The 25,333-nt window shown below is 45.2% G+C and overlaps 1 protein-coding gene and 1 long non-coding RNA gene across 7 annotated transcripts in view; one reads left to right on the top strand and one right to left on the bottom strand.

The window, feature by feature from the left end:
* The window catches only part of LOC137431750 (poly(rC)-binding protein 3), a 340,441-nt gene that overhangs the window by 176,249 nt on the left and 138,859 nt on the right, over positions 1 to 25,333 (top strand). The window lies entirely within an intron of this gene.
* Positions 7,007 to 18,284, bottom strand: LOC137431749 (uncharacterized). Its single transcript, XR_010985334.2, has 3 exons — positions 18,252 to 18,284; positions 13,355 to 13,462; positions 7,007 to 10,305 (listed from the first exon to the last, which is right to left on the bottom strand). It is a non-coding gene; the product is annotated as an uncharacterized LOC137431749 (long non-coding RNA).

Genomic DNA, 25,333 nt, shown 5'->3' with positions numbered 1-25,333 from the left:
GCCTTAAAATGCATGTTGTTGTGTATTTGTTTGGTATCCCAGTGCTTGCATGGTACTCCGGTCCTGTATCTGGCACTGGCCGATTTAGTTTCATGCCACATCCTGTAATTGGATTGGCATTTTGATGTGTGCATCTGCCCATGAATCATCAGAACAGCACTGATATTAGAAGCAGCTGTGCTTCACCGCCATCACGAGTCGCAAGGGTGGCGGATGGAGGCGCAACGCCTTGGGATTGGCCAAGGGAGAGGGGCTGGTGATAGTATTCTAAATTGTGCAGTGAGGAATATAAATGGAGGCGCTACATTTTGGGGCTATATTGATTTAGTCGAGCATATTAAGCTTAGCTGGGACAGGCTGCTTTCTGATAATTGTAGTTTATTTGCAGAATGAGTTTCAGATGGCATGCTAAGTATACGTCATGTACAGGGTGCTATAATCTTAGCATTTAGCACTTAAATTTGAATTGAGCATGACACATGCAAAGCCATTTTTTAAATAATATGATATTTGTTTCACTCTCCGGAAAAAAAAAAATCTCTCACAAATTCACAAGATCTGCTAAACGCGTGGAGTTCGTTGAAAACTGGATTGATCGGCAAGTTGTGCGGTTCAAAACCCTGGCTCAATGGGAGGTTCATGTACAGCTCGCTGAGCAATGAATAACAATTGGCCATATTGCTCACTTGCAATATTAGGAACCTCTTCGGAGTCCAGCAACAACCTCCAATGTCTCATTCGCACCTCAAATAATTACCAGGCCGAGTGGCTCCTCTTCATCCCTCCGCCAGACGCAGACCCACTTGGAGAGCACAAACAGTGAGCGACTGCCTTACTGGGTGATTGGGGGAGGAAATCAGATGTGGTCAAGGCAGTTGCACTACGGGCCTAGTGTCGGTCTGCATCAGTGGACAAGATAAACAATGGATTTGTCTATCAATAGTTTATAAGGGTGCATTTACCTACATGGGAAATGGGGTGTGGCTGATGTTTCAAGCACCAGCCCTTCGTCGGAGCGAAAGAGGTCATTTGCTCTGACTAATGGTTAACACTCAACGTCAGCCCCATCTAATTCACCACAATGGGAAGCATACTCTTGTAAACCCCAAGTTTTTTTTTTTTACGAGTCCTCTCTTGTGTACAACAATCCACAAGTAAGAAGTTAGGTAATTACTCGTCTTTGGAGAGACTAAGTGAATTATATGTGATCTGTGCTACAGCTGTGTGAAGTTCCTAAAATGGAGTACAAACATTGAAATGTCTACTCATTTTGTGAGATGCTACACTTCTTGCATTCTTCAAGGTAATTCACAGCAAGAGAAAGAGGAGAAGTGGATCGTGCATATATACGCGTGCACTATCTAAGAGCGGCACAGATTGGTTCATCAGTCATGAACTTCCTCTTTCTCTTGCTGTGAATTACCTTGAGGAGTACAGCACCTCTAGAATTTGTTTTCCTTCAAATGTTTGTATCTCATCCTTTGCACTGCCGACCTATTCATCTTATCTCTTCGCCCTTCTTCCCCTCCAAACCTCACCCCTCCTCCCCCAATTTAAATTCCCCATGTTCTGTCTCACTCCCAACTCCCCCATGTTCTATCTCACTCCCAACTCCCCCATGTTCTCTCTCACTCCCAGCTCCCCCATGTTCTCTCCCAGCCCCCATGTTCTCTCCCAACTCCCCCATGTTCTCTCCCAGTCCCCATGTTCTCTCCCAACTCCCCCATGTTCTCTCTCACTCCCAACTCCCCCATGTTCTCTCCCAGCCCCCATGTTCTCTCCCAACTCCCCCATGTTCTCTCTCACTCCCAACTCCCCCATGTTCTCTCTCACTCCCAACTCTCCCATGTTCTCTCCCAGCCCCCATGTTCTCTCCCAACTCCCCCATGTTCTCTCCCAGTCCCCATGTTCTCTCCCAACTCCCCCATGTTCTCTCTCACTCCCAACTCCCCCATGTTCTCTCCCAGCCCCCATGTTCTCTCTCACTCCCAACTCCCCCATGTTCTCTCCCAGTCCCCATGTTCTCTCCCAACTCCCCCATGTTCTCTCTCACTCCCAACTCTCCCATGTTCTCTCCCAGCCCCCATGTTCTCTCCCAACTCCCCCATGTTCTCTCTCACTCCCAACTCCCCCATGTTCTCTCCCAGTCCCCATGTTCTCTCTCACTCCCAACTCCCCCATGTTCTCTCCCAGCCCCCATGTTCTCTCTCACTCCCAACTCCCCCATGTTCTCTCCCAGCCCCCATGTTCTCTCTCACTCCCAACTCCCCCATGTTCTCTCCCAGCCCCCATGTTCTCTCTCACTCCCAACTCCCCCATGTTCTCTCCCAGCCCCCATGTTCTCTCTCACTCCCAACTCCCCCATGTTCTCTCCCAGCCCCCATGTTCTCTCTCACTCCCAACTCCCCCATGTTCTCTCCCAGCCCCCATGTTCTCTCTCACTCCCAACTCTCCCATGTTCTCTCCCAGCCCCCATGTTCTCTCCCAACTCCCCCATGTTCTCTCTCACTCCCAACTCCCCCATGTTCTCTCCCAGTCCCCATGTTCTTTCCCAACTCCCCCATGTTCTCTCTCACTCCCAACTCCCCCATGTTCTCTCCCAGCCCCCATGTTCTCTCTCACTCCCAACTCCCCCATGTTCTCTCCCAGCCCCCATGTTCTCTCCCACTCCCAACTCCTCCCATGTTCTCTCTCACTCCAAACTCCCCCATGTTCTCTCTCACTCCCAACTCCCCCATGTTCTCTCTCACTCCCAGCTCCCCCATGTTCTCTCCCAGCCCCCATGTTCTCTCCCAACTCCCCCATGTTCTCTCTCACTCCCAACTCCCCCATGTTCTCTCCCAGCCCCCATGTTCTCTCTCACTCCCAACTCCCCCATGTTCTCTCTCACTCCCAACTCCCCCATGTTCTCTCCCAGCCCCCATGTTCTCTCCCAGCCCCCATGTTCTCTCCCAGCCCCCATGTTCTCTCCCAGCCCCCATGTTCTCTCCCAGCCCCCATGTTCTCTCCCAGCCACCATGTTCTCTCTCACTCCCAACTCCACCATGTTCTCTCCCAGCCCCCATGTTCTCCCCACATGTTCTCTCTCACTCCCAACTCCCCCATGTTCTCTCCCAGCCCCTATGTTCTCTCCCACTCCCAACTCCTCCCATGTTCTCTCTCACTCCCAACTCCCCCATGTTCTCTCTCACTCCCAACTCCCCCATGTTCTCTCCCAGCCCCCATGTTCTCTCTCACTCGCAACTCCCCCATGTTCTCTCTCATTCCCAACTCCCCCATGTTCTCTCTCACTCCTAACTCCCCCATGTTCGCTCCCAGCCCCCATGTTCTCTCTCATTCCCAACTCCTCCATGTTCTCTTCCAGCTCTCAAGTTCTCCCCCATGTTCTCTTTCTCATTCCCAACTCCCCACATGTTCTCTCTCACTCCCAACTCCTCCATGTTCTCTTCCAGCTCCCAATTTCTCCCCACATGTTCTCTTTCTCATTCCCAACTCCCCACATGTTCTCTCTCACTTCCAACTCCTCCATGTTCTCTTCCAGCTCCCAGGTTCTCCCCACATGTTCTCTTTCTCATTCCCAACTCCCCACATGTTCTCTCTCACTCCCAACTCCTCCATGTTCTCTTCCAGCTCCCAAGTTCTCCCCACATGTTCTCTTTCTCAATCCCAACTCCCCACATGTTCTCTCTCACTCCCAACTCCTCCATGTTCTCTTCCAGCTCCCAAGTTATCCTCACATGTTCTCTTTCTCAATCCCAACTCCCCCATGTTCTCTCTCATTCCCAACTCCCCCATGTTCTCTCTCACTCCTAACTCCCCCATGTTCGCTCCCAGCCCCCATGTTCTCTCTCATTCCCAACTCCTCCATGTTCTCTTCCAGCTCTCAAGTTCTCCCCCATGTTCTCTTTCTCATTCCCAACTCCCCACATGTTCTCTCTCACTCCCAACTCCTCCATGTTCTCTTCCAGCTCCCAATTTCTCCCCACATGTTCTCTTTCTCATTCCCAACTCCCCACATGTTCTCTCTCACTTCCAACTCCTCCATGTTCTCTTCCAGCTCCCAGGTTCTCCCCACATGTTCTCTTTCTCATTCCCAACTCCCCACATGTTCTCTCTCACTCCCAACTCCTCCATGTTCTCTTCCAGCTCCCAAGTTCTCCCCACATGTTCTCTTTCTCAATCCCAACTCCCCACATGTTCTCTCTCACTCCCAACTCCTCCATGTTCTCTTCCAGCTCCCAAGTTATCCTCACATGTTCTCTTTCTCAATCCCAACTCCCCACATGTTCTCTCTCACTCCCAACTCCTCCATGTTCTCTTCCAGCTCCCAAGTTCTCCCCACATGTTGTCTTTCTCACTCCCAACTCCCCCAGCTCCTCTGCAATTTTACCATAAATCTGCATTTCTCTTGAATGACCCAAGGTTGGCCTGTGTATTCTTATCAGCACAAACTTACAGCAACTACTAGTTAACCTGCTAATCCTACCAGGCCTTTAACTTTCACAAGTCTGCAGTCTGCATTTCAACCTTTTTTTAACTTGTGACATGTCGCAGGCCAACCCGAGCTTAGCGTTGCTGCTGCTGCTGTTGTTGTTGGTGTTGTTTGTATTCCTGTTGGGGATTGATTTTTTTTTAATGTGCACCCATTGGTCAGACAGCAACCAGCCCACACCCACATCTGTCGCTTGACTCCACCCACCACAGTGCCGAGACAAAATGATATGACCTCCATCTTATTTCCTGGTTGGCCTAGCACATTCGGCCTATATATGCCTCTGCTGATTAATTATATTCTGTCAAGTTTTGTTGCGTCAGATTTCCATTGGCTTTGTTTGGGTCGAGTTTTTTTAAATTGGTTTTTGTATACAGAATCGAGGCTCGTGGAAGAACGAACACATTGAACATGAAAACGTGCACAGACACACAAAACATGCAATGAAGGGAGCAGGAGACAAGAGGGGGAAAGAGAGAGAAGCACACAAGCACAACAACAGTAGAGAACAGAAACGTTGGTAGATCTGTGGAAGGGTGAGGGCTGGGGGAGAAGGGAGGTGTACACTGTATAAAGCAAATGAACACTACGAGGAATATCAGGAAAGAAGTTGGGGATTAAAAGAGGTGGATTTGGCATGTTTTAACGGGGGTAGAAAAGATCAAGATTTTGGAAGGGGGAAGATAAGAGAAGGTGGTGAACAGCTGTTATAAAGAACTGGAGGGAGGAGTGGGATTGAAGAGAGTGAGGGAGTTTGTTCCAGATGCGGGAGAAAAGAGAAATGAAAGAGTGAAGGTGAGCAGAGAGTCTTGATTTTAGTGGTTTCACCAGAAGAGGGTTGCTGGCAGATCTTGTGCGACCTGTAGGAATATTTTGGGGACAGAGCCCAGAGAGAGCTGTGGGAGCAAGGCCGGAGAGGAGTCGGTAGAAGACGGAAAGACCCCCAACCTGCCTGCAGTGAGTAAGTGAAAGGCCCTCGGAGATAGCGTCATCGCGGGAGATTCCAATGATTCTAAACGCTTTGGTTTCAACAGCATGAAGACGAGCTAGGTGTGAGGCAGGAGCACCAGCCCAGAGGGGAGAGCAGTATTCCATTGAGCTGCAGATGAAAGCCTTGAATGTGGTGAGGAGCTCAGAAGTGCCCAGAAAGGACTTTGCACGACGGAGGATGCCCAGACAGGGCCTGGCTTTGGAGGCCAGCTTGGAAATGTGTTTTTCCCCTGGAAATATCATGGCAGATAGTGAGACCCAAAAGCTTAAGTGACAGAACTTATTCAAGAGGATTGTTGAGAAAGTACATTGGAGGGTTGCCCAGACGGTCTTTCAGAGAGACATAGTAAGAGTGTGAGATTTGTCAGGATTGAAAGACATGTTCCACGTGTTTGACCAGTTTGTGATATTGTCCAGGTCTTCAGAGAGTGAGGAGGCTGCAGACTGCCGATCTGAGGGTTGACATATGGAGCGGCAGAGAGTGGAGTCATCAGCAAAGAGATAGATTGGATTTTCCAGAGAGATCATTAATGAAGACCAGAAAAAAGCACAGGGCCCAGAACACTACCTTGGGGAACTCCAGCCGTGAACAGGAAGGGTAGATGAGAGAATTCCATTCAGGGCCACATGTTGACTGTGACCAGAGAGGAAGTCTGCAAGCCATGCGTGGAGATTTCCATGGATACCATAGGAGGAGAGTTTGGTGAGCAGGGCGGGGCGCCAGACCGTATCGAAGGCACGAGATATCTCAAGGGAGACAGCTCTGATTTCCTGTTTGGCATTGAGGACCTCCATCCATTGTTGAGACAACAGAAGCAGCATGTCCAGAGTAGAATGACCTGGTCTGAATCCAAATTGATGATCCGAGATCAAGCCATTGGAGAAGAGGAAGGATTTGATGTCAGAAGCAATGATGGATTCCATGTCATTGCTGATTATTGGGAGCAGGCTGATTGGTCTGTCGTTGCAAGGATCTGTTTTTGCACATTTTTTGTGTAAAGCATTAATGTTGGCTGATTTCCAAGCTGATGGCAGATGACCTTGAGCAAAAGAGAGGGTGAGGAGAACAGAGAGAGGGTGAGATAGAGCGGCTGAGCAGGATTTAAGGACCCGTGGGCTGATACCGTTTGGTTAAGTTGCAAAATCAGAGTCGAGGTTTGACAGAAACTTCTCCACCTTGTCAGGAGAGACAGACACATAGTCCTGGAGCAGGTGGGTTTGACTGTGTAAGGTGGGTATAGAGATGGGTTTGGGTCGCAAGATTTTGAGGGAAATACAGTCACGTGAAAAAGTAAGTACACCCAATGTAAAGTTTTGACTTTTTCAACATATTTCAAGATACAGCGATTTGATCTTCATTTCAACAATATTGATAGATAAAGGTGATATAATATAACAAATATCATGAAACATTTACATTTTGTAGTCCATTGTATAATTTAAATAAACATAAATGCAAATTTCGCATGTGGAAAAAGTAAGTATGTCGGTCGAAGACCTCAAGGGAAGGAAGAAGAAGAAGAATCAGAGCAACAATGTTTAATGGGATCGATTACAAACACACAGTGTGGAGCGAGGCTCAAGAATGCACCGCCTAACACGCAGCGGGCAATTTCTCAAGACACTCGCTGAAAAATAAGCAAAAAGTCATTTCATTCATAGCAAAATATCAGACAAGAATCTGCGCTAAAGACATAGCAAACCCTGGGCCATAACGACAACACCTCCCATTGTCCCTTCCTACAGAAGGCCAAACTTGGACAAACAGATGTAAGCATGGGATAGGCTGAGCCCTTTTGGCTCTTTATCTAAACATATCAGACCCGAGCGCAGGCCGAAGAAAATATTCTCATACACTAGGCTAAATGGTAGATGAATGATTGGATACACGTGCTGAATACAATAACAATCAAGGATATGTAATGTCTATATTTCTCCCGAGGTTGGTTACATCCTTGATTTTAGGAGACATACTAGAAACTACAAAGATATATAATTAATTATTCCCTTCGTGAAGGAGGCGTTTGGCGACATGTTTTCCCTGTACGTGGGTCGCGAGCATATTATCTACTGTTTGGCACATACATTCAAGGACTTGTTTACTGGGCTAAGGATCCACCCTGCACGTCGAGCCTCGAAACCACATTTTGTCCACTCACCTCTGCCTGCAGCTGAGTCCAAATCAGTTTTCAGAAGCACGATATATAATTTCAGATGTTATACTTAATTGAGTCATGGGGTTTAAACCCTAATGGCTGACAGTTCCTTCCTTTGTCTTTACAAGACAACTCCTTGGAAAGACACCGTATACCCCAGTGGTCAGCATCCCAATTAGTCACATGCCAGGCACGACATAGCGTCACGCATGCTCAAGAAAGATATCGGCCCTAACTGGCCGTCTAACATTCAACGTATGAATTGTTAGCCATAATTCGCGACGACGGCGCCTGTTTAAGAGATTGCTGCCGCCCGGCCGGATTCCGAATCCACCCTCGCAGCGGCGTAAGTGCGACCCGGTTGCCAGCCAGATTTAGGGGCCCTCTTTATGCAGGCGTGGTCCTCGCGAATAAGGGCAAACAATCGACGTCCAATGCCATCAAGCCTTGTACATGTGATTGCTGGGTGGTGTAAGTGGTGGTGAGGGTGGTTCTTCCGGATACATGTTTGCCATCCGCTCCTTACTGCTGGCATAATAGCAATAACCTTTAAAAGAACCTACACTTTCTAAATCACAGGTATAATCATCCCAACTAAAATCATCATTATCAGAATCCCAAGCATCAATAGGTTCATCGTTTTCCCCACATACTCCTTCCTTTTCTGCCAATAACATATCCAAAGCCACTTGATTCTGCATCACCATCGTTCGCATATGCACTAATTCGTTTTCCAATTGTAGTTCTGCGATTCGGGTTTCGTTTCCAATTCGTTTCATTACTAATGCGAGACTATCTATTCGCCAATCATTCATAATACATAAGAGGCGTTAGCCAGTACACGCAAGGGGTTTACCACAAGTATCACAGTCATCACAAACATCAATACAGGCAGCAGCCAGTTCCCACATGGGATCAACACAAGTATCACAGTCATCACAAAATTCAATACAATTTTCTGGAGCGCTGGTCACAACTGCCTTGTTGAAGGGCCCATTCAGGTCGACGGCCTTTGTGGTCAGAACCATAGTCGTTGTCGGCGGCTTCTTCACTTTCCATCCTGTAAAATACTTTCTTACACACACCATGATCAAATTCCTAGCCCCCCGTCCCACCAATTGGCATTTAGTTACCTTATCTCTCAGATGGTTGGCTTATTCATAGCCGCATTTCCTGTGTCGTGTCTGGAAATTCAAATGCCATATTTACTTTCACCAATTTCCGAAAATACCTTCCTTTTAATCATCTTCCCTACATCTAATAATACATGATTTACCAAATTTACCTTGGGAAAAATGGATCCCAGATAACAAGTCCCTCCCCACTGGTCGGGTAAGTATGGATATGCTTTATTTCCGCAAATAAACATCACTCCATGGGGTGGGATAAGGGCCGAGGCCATGCATTTACTGATCTCAACGCGGGTGGCGCTTGGTGTTCCCCAAGATATGGTTAGCTTGGTTACGTTATGCTGGGCTTGGTCATCTATGGTTATTACAAGGGGGCCTCCCTTTTCTCTCCCTCTGGTATCGGATGGCAGGGTATGGGTACATTCCGAGGTTCCCATCTGAACGTGTCCCTTTCCTATAAGACACACCCGTTCCTTTTGCTCTGTCACCCAGACTGGATCAGGTGGTTTGTCTAACAAAGCCTGCTTAATGGGTGGGGTATATCGAAACTCCCGGGAACACACTGCTGGGGATTTTGGGCCTATCAGTTCCAAGGTTGTGGTCAGACATGGGGTACGCAAGGGTCCTGAGCACATATCTCGTAGGGACAGGGGCAGCACTACCATTTCTATCCCTGTCGTACTGGTGTGGGGAAAATGCATGCACATCCAACAACGTGATCGGTTCTGTACCTTCGCCATTGCACGGGTCACTGTCCAATACGTATTTTCCTTTGGCTTTTTCCTGCTTTCGATCCGTCGGTGCGGAATTAATATGTATGAGATGCATGGTGGCCTATAGTCGTAGGGGGTCTGTGACGTCATGAATTCACATTGTAGTATCAGAGTAGTGCCGCTGTTCAGTAATACATGCGTGGTTAAATTGTTCGAGTCCTTTCCCCATTTGTAACCTGGCCTGGCCATGTTTACTATTGGTGCGCTGCCTTGTCGTGGCGCTTGCTTCAGACGACTGAGGGCAGCAAAACCTGTCTTCCTTCCATGTGAGTCTGTGTACAACGCCCTCCACATTATCCGTGTCCATACGTCTTCCTTTACATGGCAGCAGGGTATATTTATCCTCTGACCCCAGATAACTCTCTGCCGGTAGACCTTAACGGTTTGGTCGCCATATGCATATGTCTCCGTGTTCGCCCATGCCCTCGTGTCCCCAGTGCTGGCAAAGCAGTATATTAAACTAAGTGTGATTGCCACCCCTAACAGGCGGTGGTGCAGCATCCTCGATCTGTGGTGGTGCGTTTGAGGTGTCTGTGTTTGTGGGTATGGCCAACTTACAATGTGTGGCATGTACCCAGGACGACTTGCCCTCACAAAACACCGCTGTTGGTGTGATCAGAAGAACTTGGTATGGCCCCGTCCACCTTGGTTCGAGCGCAGTCTTACGGGTGAAATGCTTCACCAGCACGTAATCTCCTGCCTCGACGGTGTGGATAGGCTTGCTTGTTGGCTCCGGCAGGGCCTCCCGAACGCGTTCATGTATGCTGCGTGCCACATGGGATAGACCTATGCAAAACTTTAAAAACATGTCATCCATGATAGGTAATTCAAGGGCTGCCATATCCACTGGCGCCGATACCGTTGACATATAGCGCACGAGCGACAGACCATGGTAACCACAGTCGAAAGGCCTGGTGCTGCCCAGGTGGAAGTGACCTGCCTCATCACCCCCCTATGGCACACATGGCCATTTTGATGCGCCATGCGTGCCAACCATGGCAATAAAGCTCGCGGTGCCACGGGTTTGTCATTAATCGTCCACATTTGTCCTTCCGCGGGGTGCTGAGCTCCCAATTTAATCCAATCTTGATGTTCTACGTTTGAGGCCGCGGCTTGTAATTGTATTACATCGAACTCTGTAGGTGCGGATGTCGGAACGTCTGTCTGGGCAGTCGCTTTAGCGCCCTGTTTGCATCAGTCGAGTGGCTGTGAGATGCTGCGTGTTTCGCTGTTGTAGTAGTGTATGGACGCAATGCGGTACCTGTAAAAGGACCGGATGTCCCATAACTATGTCGGCCGTCCGTTCAACTGCGTATCGGGCAGCCGCCACGGCTTGTAAGCACAGCGGAAAGCCTTGTTCTACCGCATCAAGCTTTTTGCTGAAATAGGCTACTGGACGTTCCCTATCTCCATGAGTCTGAGTTAATACGGATTGTGCGAATCCCCCTACTGCATGGGTGAAAAGTGTGAAGGCCTTTTTATAATCGGGAAGGCCTAAGGTTGGGGCCGTTATCAGGGCTCGTTTGAGTCCTTCGTAGCAGCGTATTCGATTGTCCGTCCAGTTCACCATCCGTGGCTGGTCGTTTTTCGTCGCCTCATATAGAGGTTTTGCTAGTAACGCATAGTCAATTATCCATGTACGACAGTACCCTGCCATTCCCAAAAATCGCAACGAACACACTAACACTTCACTGTTATCCTTCACTTCACTTCAAAATTTCACTGTTATCCTATCAATCCCTGGACATTTTTTCTCCCTTCCTTCCTAGATACGCGAATTTCACACCAGTATAAACCCACTGGAAAAATTACCTGAAAAATAACGAAATCGTCTCCAAGTTCTCTAACTAATCTCCATTCGCAATCACCAATTTTACCCTCCTATGCATTTTGCCTTAGGTTTTAGAACCTAAGCGTCTTTGGGCTTCCTGAAAAGCGCTATATAAAATAAATGCATTATTATTATTATTAGAGTCTACCAAAAACAACAACTAGCCTCCCAAAGCCATTTCCCTGCAAGAGCGGAGGTTAGCCTTGCGGTCCACATGACAATCTTCTTCATTTTGCTCTATCACCTCCCTTTGAGCAATAATTTAATTGATGTGATTCCCATATACCTGGTGGAGTTCTGTTCACCTGGTCTGCAGAGCCGTGATCCAATCTTCACCAGCCCCCAATCACCTTCTTATCACAAAACAACAGTCCATAACTAACCACTTTTCTTTATTTCTTGTCTTTTCCATCAACTTTTATAACCTTTTCCTCCACTTTCTCATCAATTCCTGCAGTCACCTGTCATTGACAAGTAATCCATCTGATTCGACTTTCCAATTTAATCATCTTTGCACTTTCCATGACCTTCTTCTCACTTCCTTTTAAACCTTTTCTTCAGACACAACCCACATGAGTTATGAATACAATTTCCCCTTTCAGGCACGTGTCTAGTCACTCACAAAGTGTCCATAAGACAACGTCATTATATTTCACAGAACTCCACCACTCTATTAAATCCTAAACATGCCCAATGGGCAATCCACGAAAAAAATCAAAGCATTTTCAGTCCCCCTTTTCTCATACACTAGCCAATGTAAGTCAGCCAAACATAAATAAAGAGGTTCCAGCGAGTTGTGACCTCCATAACTCTAAACAACTCCGCTGGCACCTTTTAAAACAAACTTTCCCAGTCACTTACTAAAATAAAGTGCAGCTCTTGTCCGTAGATATACGTTAACCAAGGTTACATGAGACTTGACAACAATATTCCTGCCCCGTGGAGCAAGGCATCAGAGACAACTCCCCTCTCCACCTGAACTTATCCCAGGTAGAATTTAGCTACCTACAGAGAAAGTACCTGCACAACACATTTACAAACCAATTCGTCCCCTCGTATTAGGGGACGTCACAAATGTTCCACCACAATTCACAGCAGGTGACCACCCACCTGCCTTCTGTCGAAGTCCAGTTCAATTTCCATTCACAGACAGACAGACAGACAGATAAACGGACCGGGTGAAACCATAACCATCCATCCTTCCGATTGGACTCACGTCAGCATCACATGTCATTCTTGCCTTCATTCAACGCATTCTGCCATCCCAAGTCGGCCAAATACAAGCCCCGGCCATGCCGTTGAATAAACACCCAGTCGGTTGACAGCCTATCATTTTTGACTTTCACTCCCATTCTCCCTTGCTACATTTGGAGAGCCGTTAATGTGGGGATGTAATTGAACACTTGTTTTAAAGCCCTGTCTACACATGCTCTCCATAACATACTCATTATTCCCTGCCAATTTTACTCATCCGGATTGCCCAACGCCCGTAGGCAATTTGGGGAACCCCTTGTCAATCCATGACACACTTCAATGACTCACACCATAAACACAAATACACGCTGCAATGACAGATCATTCATTCCCTTATACACAAATACCTGTGCTCACTCCAACACATCCAGTGCGTAGCTTAACTTAAAATACTCATCGTCCCACCTTTCTTGGGCTAGTCCCTCCTGTAGTCCTAAGATCGGGTCGCCCCCCGATTCCTAACCTTAAACGCAGTTCTCACGCCGGAGTAACTTAACACCTATTATCTATCTCCCACATATGGGTCTACCTGCTTCCCACGCAGGAAGCTTACCTGAGGGATATCCCTCCTTATCTCGGGCGCCCTGTATAATCGATTCATTACCCACTGCTGCTCTGGTTTAAACTAAATATGGTTCGGAATGCAAGCCAGGTGGTACAGCCGACAGAGGTCCACACGTCCAAAGCAAGGCAGGAGGCTTCAATTTCGATGTGCAAAAATTGCTTACCCAAATTAGGTGCCGGCAGGCCTCCTTCCCGACCTGGAACGTGAGGATCCACCTCGTCTGCACACTTGGATGATCCCACTTCTGACACCAAAATTGTCGGTCGAAGACCTCAAGGGAAGGAAGAAGAAGAAGAATCAGAGCAACAATGTTTAATGGGATCGATTACAAACACACAGTGTGGAGCGAGGCTCAAGAATGCACCGCCTAACACGCAGCGGGCAATTTCTCAAGACACTCGCTGAAAAATAAGCAAAAAGTCATTTCATTTATAGCAAAATATCAGACAAGAATCTGCGCTAAAGACATAGCAAACCCTGGGCCATAACGACAACACCTCCCATTGTCCCTTCCTACAGAAGGCCAAACTTGGACAAACAGATGTAAGCATGGGATAGGCTGAGCCCTTTTGGCTCTTTATCTAAACATATCAGACCCGAGCGCAGGCCGAAGAAAATATTCTCATACACTAGGCTAAATGGTAGATGAATGATTGGATACACGTGCTGAATACAATAACAATCAAGGATATGTAATGTCTATATTTCTCCCGAGGTTGGTTACATCCTTGATTTTAGGAGACATACTAGAAACTACAAAGATATATAATTAATTATTCCCTTCGTGAAGGAGGCATTTGGCGACATGTTTTCCCTGTACGTGGGTCGCGAGCATATTATCTACTGTTTGGCACATACATTCAAGGACTTGTTTACTGGGCTAAGGATCCACCCTGCACGTCGAGCCTCGAAACCACATTTTGTCCACTCACCTCTGCCTGCAGCTGAGTCCAAATCAGTTTTCAGAAGCACGATATATAATTTCAGATGTTATACTTAATTGAGTCATGGGGTTTAAACCCTAATGGCTGACAAGTACACCCCGACATTTATCACTACTTCAAATACCTAAAATTAGAATCAGGTGCACCAGCTCAGGTGCAAATGATTAGAACATCATTAGAGAGGATCTTGGAGGAACCTGTCTTATTTAAACCTCAGACATTTAGTTTGGTTTGCTCTTTGTTGAAGTGCACGGCGTCACCATGCCTAGATCAAAAGAGCTCTCTGAGGCCTTCAGAAAGAAGGTTATAGATGCCTACGACTCTGGGAAGGGATTTAAAAAGATCTCCAAACAATTTGAAATCAATCAGACTGTCCAGAACTGAAATCAGACTGTCCAGAATATCATCTCCAAGTGGAGAAGATTCCAAACAACTGCCAACTTGTTCAGGTCAGGCCGCCCCAGCAAGTTCAACCTGAAAGCAGACCGCAAGATGCTGAAAGAGGTCTCTAAGAACCCCAGAATGTCATCACAGACCTACAGGTAGCTCTTGCCACTGCTGATGTCAAAGTGCACGAGTCTACCATTAGAAAGAGGCTGCACAAATTTGATCTACATGGGAGGTGTGCCAGGAGGAAACCTTTGCTGTCCAGAAAGAATATCAAGGCAAGACTAAAGATTGCCAATGAACACCTCGGCAAAGTCCAGCACTTCTGGAACAATGTGCTCTGGATAGATGAGTCAAAGGTAGAGCTATTTGGCCACAGTACCAGAAGACATGTTTGGCAAAAACCAAAAGACAGCATTTGACCACAAGAACCTGATACCAACTGTAAAGCATTGTGGTGGAAATATTATGGTTTGGGGCAGCTTTGCTGCATCAGGGCCTGGGCAGCTCACCATCATAGAATCCACTATGAATTCTTCATTGTACCAGAGGGTGCTTGAGGATAATGTGAGGCCATCTGTAGGAAAGTTGAAGCTCAACTGAAGGTGGACCTTGCAACATGACAATGACCCTAAACATACCAGTAAATTCACCAAGAAATGGCTGAAAAGAAAGAAATGGACGGTTCTGGAATGGCCAAGTCAAAACCCGGATCTAAATCCCATCGAGATGTTGTGGGGGGATTTGAAACGAGCTGTGCATGCAAGATACCCCTCAAACATCGCACAGCTGATAGAATTCTGCATGGAGGAGTGGGCAAAAATTTCTGCCAGTCGATGTCAGAGACTGGTAGAGAGTTATAAGAAACGCCTACTTGAGGTTGTTTCTGCCAAAGGGAGCAATGCCACCTATTAGAGCCAAGGGTGTACTTACTTTTTCCACACGCGAAATTTGCATTTATGTTTATTTAAATTATACAATGGACTACAAAATGTAAATGTTTCATGATATTTGTTATATTATATCACCTTTATCTATCAATATTGTTGAAATGAAGATCAAATAGCTGTATGTTGAAATATGTTGAAAAAGTCAAAACTTTACATGGGGTGTACTTACTTTTTCACGTGACTGTATAGAGTTGATGCATTCGGCTTTGTCATGTGCGATATCAGCTGTGGATCTGTTTTAGGTAAGCGAGGGGATGGAGGGGGAACAAACACCAGAAACAGATTTGACCAGACGCCACCAGGATTTGGAGGAGACAGGTTTGAGAGTTCAGTCTTGAGAGGAGAGAGTTATTGTTTCCTGGCTCTCCTGAGGGTAGACACACTCTTGCTCCAAGCTTTGTGAAAGGAACTGAGATTGTCTTCAGTTGGATTAGCCTTCCAAGAGGCGATGGCAAGTTGTTTCAGGGCAACTGCCTCACTACAAGATTCAGTGTACCATGGACAGGAGGAAGGGTATGACAACTGAAGACGAGATGGGATAAATCTGTGCATGAGAGAGAGCAATTTACTTTGAAAGAATTCCCAGGATGAGTTGATGTCAGAGGCGGTAGAGATGGGAGACCAGTCCAGATGATTGATGGCTGCTTGAAGACCGTGCCAGTTGGCCTGAGTGAAATGCCAGACTCGTCGACGCTGAGGAGGCTCTCTGAGAATGGCCCGAGAGATGTCCACTTTAACAAGCACATGATCAGAAGAACCGATTGGAGCAGAGGAAGAGCAGCAGACATTTGCAGGGAAGTTTGTCATAACCAGGTCTAGAAGAGAAGATGCTCCGTTGACTGAGATCTGGGTTGGGAAATTGACAGATTGTGTCAGTCCCAATGAGTCACAGAAGTCCTTTGCTGAGGTGCCGTGGCTGGTGAGAGAGGAACCAACACCCAGCACCCAGCCAACTGGCATGATGACAGTTGAATTGTTACATTTTGATGTTGCATTTTAACATGATGACAGTTGAAGAGTGTTACATTTTTAGTCAGGTTTTAAGAAAGCCCATATGCTCCTCCAGAGATGGGGTTTTGCAATCACTTCTGTGTGTGTCTGTGTCTTTGTCTGTGTCTGTGTCATGTCTGTCTGTGCCGTAACTTTTTTTTTACCAGTTCAGCTATTGTCATCAAATTTTCACCAAAGCTTTATTATGATATGGAGAAGTCAAATTAATAATAATGTCAAAAGTTCAAAGGTCAGCATCACAAAAATGATGAATGTTCATCCAATTGACCTGAAATTTCAATTTACCATTTGAATTTTGTCATCATATTTTCAAAAAAGCTTTATTTTTATAGTATGGAGAAGCCAAATTAATAATTTTTAAAAACAGTCAAAATGTTAAAGGTCAGCATCATCTAAAATCATCAATTTTCCTCCAATTGACCTGAAATTTAAATTTACCATTTGAGTTTTGTCAAATTTTCAACAAAGCTTTATTATGAGAATATGGAGTCGGCAAATTGATAATTTAGTCAAAATGTCAAAGGTCAGCGTCACATAAAATCGTTATTTTTCATCTGATTGCTCTTATATTTAAAGAATTTGCATATTGAGTCACTGAATCGGTTCACTACTCAAAAGGTTGGAGTCGGTTGATTTTTTTTTTTTTTAGATGAAAAGGTCAAAGGTCTAGGTTGCATAAAATCATCAATTTTCATTTTGTATTTTTTTAAAGCTGGTTTCGTTATCTTGAGCATATGGAAGAATGAAGAAGATGTCTGAATACAAACGGACGTGGACAGGGTTTGCATTTTGCGATGCTTTCTAGTTTAACTTTGGTTGTTTTTTGTGTAAATATGTTCCTGTAGCATTGGAAGTTGTGTGGAATAATTAAAATGTTTTTGGTTGTTGGTGTTGTTGTTGGTGGTCTTGTTCTTTGTTGTTTGCTTTTTTTTAAACTAAAAAAAAAACGTTTTATTTAATTAATTATTTAAACCGGATGTGTGTCATTAGTGCTTACCAGAAAGAGGACTTGATTATAAATAGAAGGCCTTTGTATTGCTTTGTGTGCTGATGATTTGTTGTGTGTATTCTATTTTCTGTGGTGGTAAAGTAAGGTAGGTGTGTGTGTGTGTGTGTGTGTGTGTGTGTGTGTGTTGGTGTGTGTGTGTGTTGGTGTGTGTGTTGGTGTTCGTGTTGGTGTTCGTGGTAGTGTTCGTGGTAGTGTTCGTGTTATGTTTGTACGCGTGATTTATTTATTTTTATTTTTATCCTCAGTCTCTCCTTTCTTTCCTTCTTTTTCTTTGTCTATGGGGGAGAGGGGAGATTGAATTTTGCAAATGTTTTTTGTAAGGTTCACCTGACTGCACCTGCATGGATTTGAGGGTAGACGAGGAGCAGTCAAAACCCAACTTATATCCAGGTTCCTCCTGATGCCTCCATCTTTGTCTTTTTGGGTTCCTCCTGATACTCCCGTGCTGTATTTGGTCAGTTATTTCATCCCGTACCTCGAATGACCATGTACATGTTTTTAATAACAAAAGGTTTATTACCAGAGAGATAGCTGGAGGGCGGAAAGTTGATTACTGACCACGCCTCTGACATTATTGAGGGCCGAGCCTAGATCTATTGTAATCTATATACCCTATAGTGGACAATAACATTAACCCTTCCTTCCGCTCCTGTTCGGAATGGGTGCACCAATTGCCTGAAACCAAACCCAGCTGTCCTTCAGATTCGTAATTAATATTGAACCACACCTCGAAACCCTCGGAGATTAATTGTATAATACCTTCAACAGTAAGGATGAGGGAGTTGAGTGGACATTGGAGGCGGATGAGGAAGTTTCTGCTGCTTGTTCCTGGCCAGTACAGTGGCATTTTTCAGGTCACCCTTGATCAGCACACTTATGCAGTGGATGAGCAGCTTAGCAATATTCCTTGGGTAGTGGAAGAACACTGGCTGTAGAGGCCTGTGAGTGAAGGAAGCTCACTGACAATTCCTCTGCGTCAGCATTGGCATCCAGCATGCACCCCTGTCACCATTGGCCATGGATTCACATGTGACAAAGGCCATGATGTTATCAAATGAAGATAACACTTCCTTTGATTACATGCCATCAAAAGAAGTGTTGCCTTCAAGCATTTCCACACGAGTATTGGACTGTGATGAGTTCATGAAGTGGATGGATACGAGTGATCAAGTGTATGTTCAAAACAAGGACAAATGAGTTGTGTCTGAGTTCCCATGTTTAATCTGTAGATAGCAAACTTTTCCACCAAGAGACATTCTTTGATTGTTATATTCTTCCTGTGGATAGTACCTGAAGCACATTGCTGGCAGTTCTCTCTGCGCCCCTTTGTAAAGTTGTCTTGGTTTCATGATCTGCTCATCATATGGCCTCTGCAACCAGGCTCATACAGCATGGATTGGGACAGTGCCCCCCACTCGGTCTCAAGCTTTCTTCCAATGGGATGTTATTTCTGAAAAGTGCCACTTGGTTGCTGCATTAAAAAACGTTAATTGGAGGTAACTGGGAATATAAGATGGAACACCTATACCTTACAGCAATGTCATTACTAAGGACGAATAAATGTTGGTTCTTTCCTATTTCTATATTATAACGGCACTCAGTAGACTGCATACCTCTGCCAGGCTGAACAGTTTTTTAATACAAGGTTTAGGCTCGAGGAAGACCTTGAACACAGAAAAAAATCTGGACACAACATAACAAAGGTAACAGCAGGAGAAAGGGGACACGCCAACAGCAAGGCGGAGGGAGAACGCAGACGGAGATGGACAAAGTGTGCAGGTAATGATGAGGGGTAGGGGAGAATGCAAGGGGTGGACAAGATGGATACGTGAGGAATGTTTTGGGAGGGGTGGGGATGGTTTAACAGGTGTAGAAGGAATCATGGTTTTGGATGGGGGGAGTGACTTGAGATGGTGGTGAACAGCTGTCTTGGGTGGACGAATGAGATTTAAGAGAGTTTGGAATGTGGTCCCACAGGTGGAAAAAAGAGGAATAAATGAGTGGAGGTGAGCAGTGGTTCGGGATTTAGGCAGTTTCATTAAGTTTTGGTTTCTGGTGGACCATGTGCTTCCTGCTGATACCTGGGGGGAATGGGAAGGAGGATAAAGCACGGCGAGGGTAGAGGGTGCCAGATCAGAAATGATGCAGAAGGAGACAGAGAGACCACCGAGCTGTTGGTGTTTACGTTTTGTATCCCACTGAGAGGGTGGATCTGGACCTTCACCAAAATCTAATCAATTCTTCCTTGTCACACACCAAACTTGTCGACCAAGTTTTTCATCCAAATCCATCTTAACCTTTTGAAATATTGCAATATACTGTATATCGTTTTTGGCTCTATCTCTCAATAGTGAAGAATCACTTAGAAAATTCTTATATCTGGAAGCGGATCCTGATCTTCACCAATAATTTCATCCATGTCACACACCCAATCTGTCCACGAAGTTTCATGCGATTCGGTCCATAACCTTTTGAGATATCCTGCTCACAGACAAACAGACAGTCTGACATATGGATGAAAACACCTTCAGTGATGGATGTAATGAATCGGTGCACTTGAAAATCTTAATGATTGCACAACCTGCTTCCTCTGTTGTTTGTTATGTTGTGCGGAGATAAAGCCATGTTGCAGGACCTCCTCCAGTTTGTCACGTTGGAAACTATTGTGAAACAGACATGATTTTGCCAATGACCTAAGATCAACCTGTTCATCGGTACCCACTTTCTAGGCATTTCATTTTTCTGTGCATTCTGTGCGTTTTTCTGTGCATTTTTTTTTCATGAACCCACATTTCATTTCATCATTCCTCTCCTCTCCCGCCTCTAGAATAATCTCTCCCACTCTCTTCAATCCCACTCCTCCCACCAGGTCTCTAAAACAGCTGTTCACCACCATCTCTTATCTTCCCCCATCCAAAACCTTGATCTTTTCTACCCCTGTTAAATCACTCCTCCAGATCCTCCTTTTTGAAATACCGACTTCTTTCCTGGAAGTCATAGTAGTGTCCATTTGGTTTATACCTCTCCCACCTTCCGCTCCCCCCCCCCCCCCATTCCCCTGCCCACACCCCCAAGCCCTCTCCCTCCCACAGATCTCCCAATGTCTTTGTTTTCTACCGTTGCTGTGCTTGTGTGCTTCCCTTTCTCCCCATCTTGTCTCCCGCTCCCTTTATTATATGTTTTATGTGTCCTGTTATGTTTTTTGTGATTAATATTAGCTGAGGTTTTCTTTTCACCTGTTTGTCTGTTTGTTTGTGAACAAAATCTCAAAACGTTGTGGATGGATTAAGACTAAACTTAGTGGACAGGTTTGGCATATGACAAGGACAAAATGATTAGATTTTGGTGAAGATCCAGATCCGGATCCGGATACTATAAGTTTTTAAGTGATTCTTCACCATTGAGAGACCGGGCCAAAAACACTGTATAGCACGACATCTCAAAAAGTTATGGACGGATTTGGACGAAACGTGGTGGACTGGTTTGGCATATGACAAGGACGAGCCAATTCGATTTTGGTGAAGATCTCAATACGGATCTGGACACGAGCATTTTAAAAATCTTTCATTGATTCTTCACCATTGAGAGTTAGATCCAAAAACTATATGCTGCATGATTTTTCAAAATGTTGTGGATCACTTATGACAAAGCTATGTGGAAGAGTTGGTTAGGCCACAAGAACATGCATGATGAGAACAATTCAGACCTGGTTCAGGTCCGAAGCCATATCCGGCCTATCATTGGAATAAAAAACGTAAACTGTTCAGCCTGGCAGAGGTATGCTTTTTACCAAGTGTCGTTCTTGTTGTGAGTGGAATGATAGCTCAGTTGGTTCCATCTACCCTGAAGGGACACGCGTAAAAAGAGCATGCGGACAAATCAGCTGGAGTGGAGATGTCTTGAGGAGGCATTGAAGGTTGGGAGAGAAACTGAGAATATGAAAGTGTCAGTAAGTAAGAGAGGTATGGGACAAATGAGACTATAAAAACTCATGGACAAGTATGGGAGAGGACATTAGGGTAATGACAATGGGCTACTGTCTTAAAATATTTGTGTGATGGAGTAGAAAATACGAAATATGTAGTAAGGGGTTACCCAACTAAAAATTTTAATACTCAAATCCGATCTCTCAACAGCTAACTCCAATTACCGACATAAATAGGTCAAACACGACAAATAACGAGTATAAAACCAATTATCGTTTTTGATTAAACACAAAATAGTTAGCTGATCTCATGGTAAGATGCACATCAACGCGTGACAGCATGTGAGATCATCAGTCACCAGAAGGTCAATGCCAAGCAGTTCTTGAGGAAAATCCCTGATCTTCAAAAATCAACAGCACAATCCTCAAATGTCACCATGGGGGTGATGTTGAGGGAAAGAATCCACAACATATGTTCACCTGCAGTGAAACACGAACCACAGGTAGTCAGCAAGAGAGATCCTCCACTCCACGTCTGTGATAACGCTTTTGGGTAGACGTCGGCATAAAAAACACTGGCAAAGGATGTAGCACATAAGAGACTTGGTAGAGGAATGGCGATGCCACTGGCGAAGGCAAGCCGCACAACAACTGAAGGTACCTTTGGTGAAGACAATGATTAAAGCTGGATAATGCTGCTCGACTACTCTGAGACATGGCCCAGAATCTTGCAACTAATTTTCCATGACCACCTTGCAGTTACCAATCCATCCACTGTCGTGTCTCCCAGTTTCCCAAATATTTACAGTTGTCCACTTCCATGCGAGATGGAATAACATGTCATTGCCTCGCTTCAGGTGAAGACAAAAACGTTCAACGACGAAAATGGCCTTTTGGGAAAACACCGAACCATCACTGGAACATTCACCACCTGTTCACCTTGCTTATTTTAATCACAGGTCTACAGTCCTGAATTAATCGGCCCAATCCACTATTACCAAAGCTTTCCGGTATCATTCGAGGTTCGACCCCTGAGCCAGAACTCTCCTTCGATGTCCTCCTCCTAATTGGAAAATTCCTCTTCTTGTATTCTAGATCATGTGACCACAATCAAATGGCTGTTGACACTAATTATACACAAGCATTCTGAGTATTGAGCTGCAATACATGTCCCCTACCGGCAGTCTGTCATCCGGAAAACTGTTGGGGAAATTACCAAAGTTCAAAGTGCCATAACCTTGTCAAAAATGATCGAAACGTCGTGAAGTTCGAACTTGATCTGTAACTTATCATGAGGAAACCATGTGCCAAGTTTGAAATCATTAGCATTAAGAGTTTAGAAAAACAGTCCGGAAAACCGTTCTTTGCGTGACGGACGGACGGACGGACTGACAGACAGACAGACAGACAGACGGAGGGACGGAGTGCAAACCTATACACGGAGTACACTGGTAGGAGACTAATAACATAACCATAAACACGTTCATAACACTTGAGAGAAGGTGACATGAGAATAGAGTCAGGAGATGTTTCCACAGATGATATAAAATAATGGGAGACCTTAGTGCAGTTTTTTTTGTATACATAGTCAAGGCTCATGGAAGAGCAAGTACTCGGAATGGATTAGGACATACAAACAACACAACAACAGGCATTTTAAGGCCATTTTCCCTGCGAGAGCGGGGGTTAGCCTTGCGGTCCCCATGACAATCTTCTCCATTTTGCCCTATTTTCTACATCTCTCCTTGTTAACCCCCTTGCCCGCATTTCTTTTTCCACCACCTTCAGCCAAGTCTTTCTCGGTCTTCCCCGTCGTCTACTTCCTTCTACATTAATTTCCATCACTCTTCTCAACCAGTCACTTTCATCCTTCCTCAACACATGACCAAACCATCTCAACCTGTTCCTCTTCACAGCATCAATCACAGGCAATATTCCCATCATCTTTCGCAATTCATCATTTGTCTTCCTCTCTCTCAACGATACTCCGCACATCCATCGAACCATTCGCATTTCCACCCTTTCCAGCCTTCGTTGCTGCTCTGTAGTATAGTAATATGCAGAGTAGTAAGGGGTTTCATCACAACAAGTCAACAAAGTTGCCCCACCTGGCATAGCCAATCAGACATCATTATACTGTTCAAGTTAATGTTTATCGCTTCAGTAAATGTAAATCGATTTTGCCTCGTATATGATGCTGTGAAAGCAAAAGCAGTGCTCTGCAGGACTGATGCTAATGTGATCCACTTGCCAAAATCCATTGCACGCATCCCCTTTTGGATTGTAGTTCGTGGTAATGCTCTGCATAGATCTCACAATTGTTAAATTATTCCTGGAATATTTACGTAATGATGCAGGATCTTTAAATACACATGACGTGAGCCACGATGGAGGAAAAGGAAAATGTAAAGGACCAGTGGCACTCCCATTTGTGGCGAAACATGGCGGAGTTGTCAGACACGATACGTGGTCACGTTCGGCAGAGTAAGTTCTCAGAATGGACACAGTTGTCAGATTTTCAGATAATTGGAGGATGCCTGGAGTTCACCGATGGGATAACAGGAATACATCACAACTTGGTCCTCAGAGGGTGACCTTATAAAAACGACAGTGGATACATTGAGCCATTGGGAGGACTCAGTTACTCCTTCTGAAAACCGCAAATGGAGAACACAACCAATCAGGAAGTATTGTGCGACATTCTTGTTTTGAAGAATGCAAGAAAAATAATTATTTGTGCAAGCTGTTTCTTCCTCTTCAGTAAAAGGAAATAGAGTTTTCCAGACATAAGAAATAGGAAACTGCTTTTACTCTTTGCAAGTGACAACAGCAACACTAATTCCACTGCATCCTGATGCTGTATTCCAGGGCGCGCCGATCCTCAACCAGCACACATAAGTGCTGAGTCGGTTGCTAACGGATACTGTTCCATCCCATGATGCCTCAAATGGGCTGTGCTTACCTAAGCCATCCATGTGAGGAAGGCATAATATAGTCACCCTAAAATAATGAAGGAAGAGCCAGATTTCCAAAAAAGCATTAGATCTTGTGCAAAGATGACTACCAAGAAGAGATGGGCATGTGCAACAACAGCCACACTAATTTGGTAGCTCTCATCAACATGCAGTCTTTGAGAGTATTGTTTCTGGCAGAGTCCTCATGAACTAGACAGAATGGTTAATCCAAAGTGAATGCACAAATCCCATTGGCTTCGGCTGTTAATAGCTGAAGGACACAAATGGTATGGGTGTGATTTTTCTGGACTTTGCCCCTGGCTATTCCTGCTTTTCCATCTGTGTTGGCACTCCGGGAACGCCCTCCGCTCTTTCCTCCCCTTCCTCCGCTTTGAATCTCATCCAATTCTTTCCTCCATCATAATCTTCATCAGCATTATTATTATTATTCTCATGATTACTATTCCTTTTGATGGTATGTATGTCAGATGCATGCTTCCTGTGATTTAAAATATATTGATTCATAACCAAGAATTCAAATATTGATATCATTAAGTGTTTTTAGGCTCGTCCCATGTTCGAGTGTGCAGAAGTCTCCTTGTTTAGTCTATGGCTAACCCTTAATGCACATTACATTCTTCAGAGTTAGGTCTAAAGTAGCCTGGTGGTAGCTTAATGGATAAACTGGTTTGTTGAGGACTTTAGGGCCCTGCATACAAATGCCAGCCGTGAAAAAATAACACCAGACTGGTCGACTTAGTCTGGCATCCTTTTGAGGTCAGCAAAATTAGTTCCATCCTTGCTGGGGAGAGGTGAGTCGGACATCGATAACACTTGATCTGGGAATAGCATTGTGTTAACCCCTTCAACTCCCCTTCCTTACCCAAGCGGTAGAAGCCAGTGGAAAGGGATCCTTTGGGTTGCCAATGACTTCGGTCAGCTCCTCTTTCATGACAATGACA

Source organism: Myxine glutinosa, chromosome 7, assembly GCF_964187855.1.
Source record: "Myxine glutinosa chromosome 7, kmMyxGlut1.1, whole genome shotgun sequence".
NCBI classification, from domain to species: Eukaryota; Metazoa; Chordata; class Myxini; order Myxiniformes; family Myxinidae; genus Myxine; species Myxine glutinosa.
The sequence above is the reverse complement of the archived record's forward strand: the minus strand, read 5'-3'. Positions and strand labels throughout refer to the sequence as shown.